The following is a 9,814-nucleotide window of genomic DNA, read 5'->3' on the forward strand; positions in this document are numbered from 1 at the left end:
TATCTCACCTGAAATATTGCAGTGATACTCTAACTGGTTTCCAGGCCACCAGCCTTTCCCAAGCCCAAGTCACCCTGTATAATGCTGCAAGAATGATGTTTTTAAAAACATATTCAGTTATCTCACTTCCTTGCCTAAAACCTTCTGTCAGAAAGTTTGATTCTGGGAGTGGTCCAAATGCCTTAGTGTGACACACAAGGCAGTCTGTTGAAATCAGACTCCAACATCTGTCACTATCCCCTCTCCAGGCACTTCTGCCCACATCCTAGTCTCCATGCATGAAACAGGGAGACAGATGAAATCAGAATGACTGCACAATGTTCTCACTCTCTTTTACAGATGGGCAGAGGTTACGTGTTTTAGAACTCACATACGGCTTTCTTCATAGTCGTGAAAAATGATGTTTATAATTAATAATCAGAAAATATAATTTTAAGAATTCCACCATATGTACAACCAAAAGCACAACCCTTAAAGTATCCTGAAATAACTCTTAATAACAACTGAATAGAATCATATTTTTTAAACTATAAAAATTTTCCTAAAAATGACAAATATTCAGATAAATGGAAAAAATACACCATATCCTGGATGACGAGGATAGAAGGAAAGTGTCACATGATGGTTAGGGTGTGTGCTTCTGGAGTTAAACTGCCTGGGTTCAAATCCCAGTTCTTCCATTTATTAGCTGTGTGAACTGGACAGGTCACTTTCCCTCCTCTGTGCCACAGTTTTCTCATCTATAAAAATGGGCATGATCACAATAGTACCTATTTCATAGGGCATTATGAAAATTAAACGAGTCAAAACATTTGATACACTTAAAATAGTCCTCAACATCAAAGTAGGCACTCAAAAAATGTTGCTGTTCTTGCTGTTGTAAATACAGTGTATCTTCCCACAAATGATTCATCTGTAGACTTCATGTAATTTACCTTCTTTCACTAAGGATAAAAGAAGGTAGAGGGGGTGGAGATGGGGGAGAGATGTTGCAGGGAAAAGTACAAGTCAATGTCTGACATCAGTATCTGAGTGGTTGAGTCCCTTGACACCATGATGATCTTACCCTATGTCCTCATCTCTACTTGGTATTATCCACTTTTCTAATTTTTACCAAGTGCTAATATTTTTTCTGATTTCTTGTGAGGTTGAACATCTTGTCATATTTTTGTTATACAAATGTTTTCCCTTTTGTGTATATTTCCTGTTTTGTACACCATGCCCATTTTTCAATTGGGTTTCTTATCTCTTTGTGTTTATTCACAGGATTTCCTTGTACTTTATATTCTAGATATTAATCTATTGTTACTTTTAGACATTGAAAATATGTCACACCATCGCAGATTTCATGTATAGGCTTTAACCTATCTGGAGTTCATCTTTGTTTGTGGTATAAAAGAGTTCATCTTTGTTTTTCTCCATGTATGAACCAGTTTTCCCAACACAATCTATATTTTCCCCAACTGAATTACAGTGGTATATTTATCATATATGAAGTTTATACATGTAGTCGGGTCTTTTTCTGGGTTCTTATCTCTGTTTCATTGATTTATTTCTCTATTCCAGTACTAGGGTCACACAGTTTTCACAATTATGGCTTTCTAAAATGTCTTGAGAGCTAGAATGGTAAAATTTTCCCTCTTTGATCTTCTTTTTCAAAATTGACATAACTATTTGAGTATATTTAATCTCTCCTATATGTATTAGGAAAAGAAAAACTATCATGGTCTTAAAATGTTCTACTGGACTATTAACAGTAATTGCACTAATTTAGGGGAAGTGTTTTCTTTACAATGTTTTTGCCCTATCCACAGTTTTCCATGTGTTCTTTATGACTTTTAAAATTTTTCTTCAGGATGGTCTTATCCATTCTTTCTTAGATTAATTGCTTGATACTTTGTAATTTTGTTGTGATTATAAATGTTGTAATTTTCTGTGGCATTTTTAGATTCTGCGGTAAGCAACCTCTAAGATGACCCCAGTGAACCCCCCCCCCACCTCCTGGTATTCATGCCCTTTCATAATTCCCTCCTCTTGAGTGTGGGCTGGACCTACTGACTCACTTCTAACTAATAGAATACAGTAGAAGTGTTGGGATAGCACTTCCCAGATTAAGTTATAAAAAGACTGCAGCTTCTGCATTGCAGATGGCTGCCTTCTCATTGTATCCTCACATGGTGGAAAGAGAGAGGAAGCAAGCTCTCTCCTGGCTCTTATAAGGGTAATAATCCCATTCATGAGGGCCCCACCTTCATGACATCACCTAATCCTAGTTATTTTCAAAAAGCCCCACTTCCTAATACCATCACATTGGGACACAGAATTTTAAGTTATGAATTTGGGAGGGACACAAACATTCAGTTCCATAACACCCACCTAAACCAACCTTGAATTCCTGACGACAGGAATTTTAAGATAAATATTTTTTATTTTAAGCCATTACGTTTTGGGGTCATTTGTTATGCAGCAATAGATAACTATTACAGATGACTATAACTGGTTTAAATAAATGTTCTTCACTTTGTAACAAATAATCTTGAATCTTACAAACTTGTGGAACTCTCTTTTTATTTCTGATAGTGTGTCTATTGATTTCTGGGGTTTTTTCTATATAGATATACATTATCAGTGGACAAAATGAGAAGTTTTAATCTTCCCTTCCAATCCTTATGCCTCATTCTTTTACTTTTGTTTTTGTGTTGTCTCAAACCTCAAGAAGAACTATATAAAACAGTAACTGTGATTGTGGGTATCTATGTCTTGTCCCTAATCACAAAGAGACTGCACCTAAAGTTTCTCACAGTAAGTATGATGTTTTCCTAAGGATTTTGCTTTTTATATATCACTTTGGTCAATAAAAGTTTCCTATTGTATCATCAGCACACAGATAAAACACAAATTAGGATAGCTTGAGAAGGACTTAATAAAAAGGACTGTTTACAAACATAGAGGTAAGGTGTAGGGAAATCAAAAAGGATAGTATAATATTCTAGCAATATTATAAGGAACAGGGTCGTTATGACCACTAGTCAAGGGGAAAGGTAAGCTACTGGAACCTAAGAAGGAGAGAATTGTGTGGAGAAGACAGCCTAAACAGGAATTGTGACTTCCAGTCAAGAATTGCAGCCAGCCCTAGATGAGCCTGGAGAATGAATACCCTGTCCTACCACCTTCCCCCTTCCCTCCTGCTGGGGCTCCACACTAGGCAAATTCAACCCAGAGCCAGAAGGTGAGGAAGTCCATTGATGTAGTCCATACAAGGTAAATTCACAGGAGAGAGAGCAAAATAGAGTCCCATTCCCCGCCATCACCTTCATCATGTTCGTACTGCCTAAAATTTTAATTCTGGCTTGTGATAGAGTCTTTTGGTCCCTTTTTACCAATATTTAAATGGTAATTTAATTGGATATATATTTCCGAATCTGATGTTCTTTATCTCTCTTTTTTTCAAAATTTTGCAAATATTACTCTTTGTCTTCTCACATCCAGATTAGTGAGAAGTCTGTGGTCAAACCAACTCCTATTCTTTTTAGGCATTTTTCTTTTTCCCCTCCAGAAAGTTTCAGAATATTCTCTTTGTATTATTAATTTCACTAAAATGAATATATATCACTTGGTTTTTCCAATATAGCCTATGTGGTACTTTACAAGCCTTTTCAGACTAAGGTCTTTTACCTTTCTTTAATTTGGAGAAATTGTTTAAATATTTCTTTCTCTACATTTGTTTTCTTCTGGAACTCCTATTACAAGGATGCTGACACTTCAATTTCTACTCTCCTCGCCTCTAAGCTTTTCTTTCAAAATACTTTTCTACTTTTTTGATGCTTTGCAGCGTTCAGAAATCTTCCAGCTCAGTAATACATTCTTCAGCTGTATCGTTTCCACAACTTAACATATCCATTAAGATTTTTATTTCAACTATTACATTTTTCAAACCCAATATTTCCAATTAGTTCTTCTTTGAATTGTTTTTCTTGACTAATGTTATCAGTATTTCACCTTTATATTTTTTGAGGGTATTTCTCCTGCTTATTTTAAACTTATTTTCTCTGGTCTGTTCATTTTCTCTGCCTGGTGTATTTTGTTCAGTATGTTGTCTTTCTTAGAGAGCAGTGTGCTCCTTGTGTGTCTGATCACTTTTCCTTGAGAGCTTGTACTCACTCTCCTGGGAATGTCATCTATCATGCAGGATAACGTGCAGCATGTACGTGGGAATTGGAGGTCGGGAGAGGTGAAGGTGGCTAAAGCCCAGGGATCCAGGAGTACCTTGTGCCCTTCCTAGAGAGCTTAGGGAGTTGGCAGATGGTCACTCCTTCGGAGGAAGAGCCTCTGGCATTGTACTCTGGGGTCAGTCATCCCCTGTTTGTCACCTACCTACCTTACCAAGTAAAACTTCCCGAGTTTCTGCCTGGCATTGCTCTTTTTCAAGAGATTTCTTCCTCAGTTGGAGTCACCTGCCTATACCTGCTGTTGACTCTTCCTCATCTCAGCCAGATTCCAGCACTATCTTGATATTCCCCCCCCCCAGTGCTGCTGGGCAATCACTGCTGTTTATCTGCCTCAAAATGACGACCAAGCAAGATAGGAAAGAGAAACACACAAAACCATAAACCTCTGGCCCAACCTATCTTCCTATGACATCTGATCCCCTTCTCCGTGTGCTGCTGTAAACATATACCCACATGTACACTGAGAGCCAACAACCATCCTTTTCCCCTCACGAGTTTCTCATGCTTATGTCAGTTTTTCAGGCCCATCAAGACACATCCTCTTTCTTGGAGTTGTTTCAAGGGACAGAGTCAGAAACTCATGTTCATATGTCAATTTGTCAGGCCTGCTATGTTCTTTGCATCCGTTGCCTCTAGCATTACTGTGGGGATTAATTAAATGAGTTAATTCTCGTGAGGCACTTTAGGAGAGTGTTTGGAATATAGTACATGCTCTATACCTGTTAGCTGCAATTATTATTTATCATCATCATTATTAATATACATAATAAGTCTATGAAAATGAGTATATTATCTTCATAGATGAGTAATTGGATTCAGAGGAGAAAAGTAACCCTGGTAAGAGTTTGAACCAGGGTTCAGTCACATCCAAGTCCATTGGATCTCCAAAGAGTGTGCTCTTCCTACTGTTCTTTTTATAGATGGCCCTTTTCTACTCCCACCACACAAGATCTGATTGGCTCAGGAAAATTTGCAAGATGTTGAAGGCTTTTTAATTCACTTTCCTAGGTAGATGACCACAACTTTCTTTGTGCTTCAATTTGATCTCTTGTCTCCAAGAGAAAGGCAACTTTGATGTTCTTTTCTAGTATAAAAGAATGGATTGGGGAATAACCTATCAAGGGGAACTCTTGTTTCTCCAGGCCACAGCAAGTTGAAGGGGGAAAATCAGGAAGCTGTGGATGACAGTAGCAATGGGGCTAAAATTATCCTTCAGCCCTGCCACCCCATGCAACACTATTATTGGATGTCAAGACTACTGTACTGTCCTTTGTGTATCAGTTGGAGTCTGGTCAGGGAAACAGAAGCCACTCTAAGTATGCAAAGTGGGGAAGGATTAATACAGGAATTAAAGACTGGACAAGCAAAGGTCAGGAAGGACAGTTTTAGGAAAATTTGAAGTGCAAAACCTATGCTACAACCAATAGTTTCAGCTTCCAGCAGCACTGAAGTTGGTGATTCTTAGGAGGACAGCAGAAAGCTGTAGGAAAACCCCACACTACCTCTGTTGTCCCCACACCACACCACACATCAGTAGCTGCTGTGACAACTAATGGCTTCTCCTTTACCACCTTCCAAATCTCATGCAGTTGTTTCTCATTGGTGGAATCTAATTGGGATCCCACTTGCAATGGAGTGTAGGAATTGTAATTTCTAGGCTTTATGCTCCTAGGAACAGAAAAGAGGGTAAAAAGACAGGGATAGTACTGAGTATTAACAACTTACATGTGGTACACTGTGTCTATCTTGTTCAACATCACTGGGTAAAAACTCAACGAACATATATTGGCTGAATTAATCAGTGCAGGAGGGTCCCAGGTCAGGCAAAGCACTCTTTGGTGGGAACTGAGATGCTTCTGCCACCTCATTCAGTGATGCTATGGGCTCCACCTCCTGATGATACTCTGCACGTGCTATTGGCCTGCTGCTGACTTATTGTAGAAGCATGGCAACATTGTATTTCTTCACCTTCCACTGAGGTGGGCCATGTCACTTCTTCAATTGTCACTGATGCAAATGTAAATCTGATCATGTCAATTTGCTTTTTAAAAGTATCACTTCAGTGGCTGCCTATTGCCTTTAGAACAAAATCTGAACTCTTTATCATGACTTCCAAGCCCTTGCATTATCTGGGTTCTTCCTAACTCTCCAACTTAGCTCTTTCTACTTTCTTCTTCTCTCACCACACTAAGGCCACACTGACTTTTCAGTTCATCAAATATGGCCAGTTCTTTCCTACCTCAGGACCTTTGCCTGCGATGCTGCCTGGAAAGTTCTTTGCCCCACTTATCTTTGACCAGGTGCTAGAACGCTTCAATCCTAAACTAAATATCACTTCCTCAAAGAGGCCTTCACTTGTCACTCCATCTAAATTAGATAATTACTATTTTCTTAATAATACTCTGGGGGTATTTTTCCTCTTCTGGTACTTATCACAATATCATAGGTATAGATATAAAATCCTGTCTATACTCTACACTTGATTGTATACCCAGCCCAGCACAGTGCCTGACAACTAATATGCACTCAATAAATAAATGTTGAAACTCTTTGCAGACTCCTCATAAAGTAACTTTACAGAATGCTCAAGTTACAATTTACTTCCTCAATTTCTCTTCAATTGTTGGCTTTTAAACCCTGAGACAAGTCAGAAGGCATTTGAAAGGAAAAACAGACTTACTCCTAAAGTCATCTACTACCATTAATAATCCAATTGGATCCCAAGCATCCTTTGGTCTTTCCTGCCTCCAGATGACCTTCTTCACACCCAAAGTATGTCCCAAGAAGCCAGGGAGATACTCTTTCCTCCCTCCTGGCTCAAACGTTTTAATACCATTCAGTGCATTACTATTTCTCTCAGGAGGTTCATCATGTTCTCCTGCAGTTAGAACCTGGGTGGCTGACCTTGACATGGTAAGTTAGGTATGGCCTTGTAGATTGACCATCTTTTATTCTCAGTCCTTGTATGCGAGCATGATAATACATTGTGTACAACAGGGAACAGTGTCAGAGGTCATACATTGGTTACCTAAATTTTGTCAGTGACTAATTGTTTTAATTTCTCAAAGAGAAATGGCTAAACATGAATTCTAAGCCTAGAATAGTGCCTTGTATTAGGGGCATTCAATAAATATCTATTGATTATATGAATATAGATGAAGAAACTGACACTTAAATAGGTTAAGTGACTTGCCTAAAGCCACACAGACTGTTGGTGTTTGAGCCAAAATTCTAATCCAAAAAGGACACAATGTGAGAGGGATTATGAAACAAGAATACTCAAGACTACACTGTGAGCAGTATTCCCAAGTATATAGGTCTGGGAACCCACTGTCTATAGGGCAGTAAGTAAGCAGGATAGAGACAATATCTATTAAGAATGGAAACGTCTGAAGAAATGTAAAGATCAGAGCAGAAATAAATGAAATAGAGACTGAAAAAACAATAGAAAAATTAAACTAAGAGCTGGTTCTTTGAAAAGATAAACAAAATTTATAAACCTTTAGCCAGACATCAAGAAAAAAAGAGAGAGGGCCCAAATCAATAAAATCAGAAATAGTAAAGGAGAAGTTACAATCAATACCACAGAAATACAAAGGATCATAGAGATTACTACAAACAGTTAGACACCAATAAAATGGACAATCTCCCAAGATGGAACCAGGAAGAAATAGAAAATATGAACAGATCAACTACCAGTAATAAAACTGAATTAGGAATTTTTAAAAAAAACTGGATGTGATGGCTTCACAGATTAAATTTACCAAACGTTTAGAGAAGAGTTAATGCCGATCCTTCTCAAACTATTCCAAAAAGTTGCAGAGGAAAGAATGCTTTTTAACTCATTCTATGAGGCCAGCATCACCCTAATACCAAAACTAGACAAAGATATCACACAAAAAAGAAAATTACAGGCCAATATCACTGATGAACATAGATGCAAAAACCCTCAACAAAATTCAACAATACCTCAAAACAAATTCAACAATACATTAAAAGAATCATACACCATGATCAAGTGGGATTAATCCCAGGGATGCAAGGATGGTTCAATATCCACAAACCAATCAATGTGAAACACCACATTAACATATTAAAGAATAAAAATCATATGATCGTCTCAATAGATGCAGAGAAAGCTTTTGATAAAATCCAACATCTATTTATGATAAAAACTCTCACAAAGTAGGTATAGAGGGAACATACCTGAACATAATAAAGGCCATGTATGACAAGCCCACGACAAAAATCACACTCAACAGTGAAATGCTGAAAGCATTTCCTTTAAGATTAGGAAAAAGACAAGGATGCCCACTCTCGCCACTTTTATTCAACATACTGCTCGAAGTCCTAGGCACAGCAATCAGACAATAAAAAAAAAATAAAAGGAATCCAAATTGGAAAGGAAGAAATAAAACTGCTACTGTTTACAGATGACATGATACTAGACACCACCAAAAAACTACCAGAACTCATCACTGAATTTGGTAAAATTAATATACAGAAATCTGTTGCATTTCTATATACTAACAACAAAGTATCAAAAAGAGAAATTAAGAAAACAATCCCATTTACAACCACATCAAAATAATAAAAATAAATCTAAGGAGAAAAAAGAACTGTACTCAGAAAACTACAAGACACTGATAAAAGAAACTGAAGGCAAGACAAACAGATGGAAAGATATCTCATGTTCGTAGATTGGAAGAATTAATATTGTTAAAAAGAGTATACTACCCGATGCAATCTACAGATTCAATGCAATCCCTACCAAAATATCAATGGCATTTTTCACAGAACTAGAACAAATAATTCTAAAATTTTTATGGGAACACAAAGACCTTAAACAGCCAAAATGATCTTAAGAAAGAACAAAGCTGGAGGTATCGTGCTCCCTGATTTCAAACTATACCTCAAAGTTAGAGTAATCAAAACAGTATGTACTGGCACAGAAATAGACACATAATTCAATGGAACAAGATAGAGATCCCAGAAATAAAACCACACTATTATGGGTAATCAATCTATGACAAAGGAGGCAAGAATATGATAGAGAAAAAACAGCCTCTTCAACGAATGATGTTGGGAAAACTGTACAGCTACATGCAAAAGAATCAAACTGGACTACTCTCTCACATCATGCACAAAAATAAATTCAAAATGGATTAAAGACTTAAAAATAAGACCTGAAACCATAAAACATCTAGAAAAAACCATAAAGCACTAAGCTCTTTGGCATCAGTCTTAGCAATATATTTTTGGATGTGTCACCTCAGGCAAGGGGAAAAAAAGAAAAAATAAACAAACAGGACTACACCAAACTAAAAAGCTTTGGTACAGTGAAAGAAACTATTGACAAAACAAAAAGTCAGCCTACTAAATGGGAGTGAAGGTGAGAAGATATTTGCAAACAATATATCCAATAAGGGGGTAATATGCAAAATATATTTTTTTAAAAAATCATACAACTCAACATCAAAAATACAAACAACCCAACTGAAAATGGACAGAGGATCTGAACAGACACTCTTCCAAGGAATACATACAGTTGGCCAACAGGAACATGAAAATATGCTCAACATCAC

The sequence above is a fragment of the Stenella coeruleoalba genome (assembly GCF_951394435.1).
Source record: "Stenella coeruleoalba genome assembly, chromosome: 1".
Classification (NCBI taxonomy): Eukaryota; Metazoa; Chordata; class Mammalia; order Artiodactyla; family Delphinidae; genus Stenella; species Stenella coeruleoalba.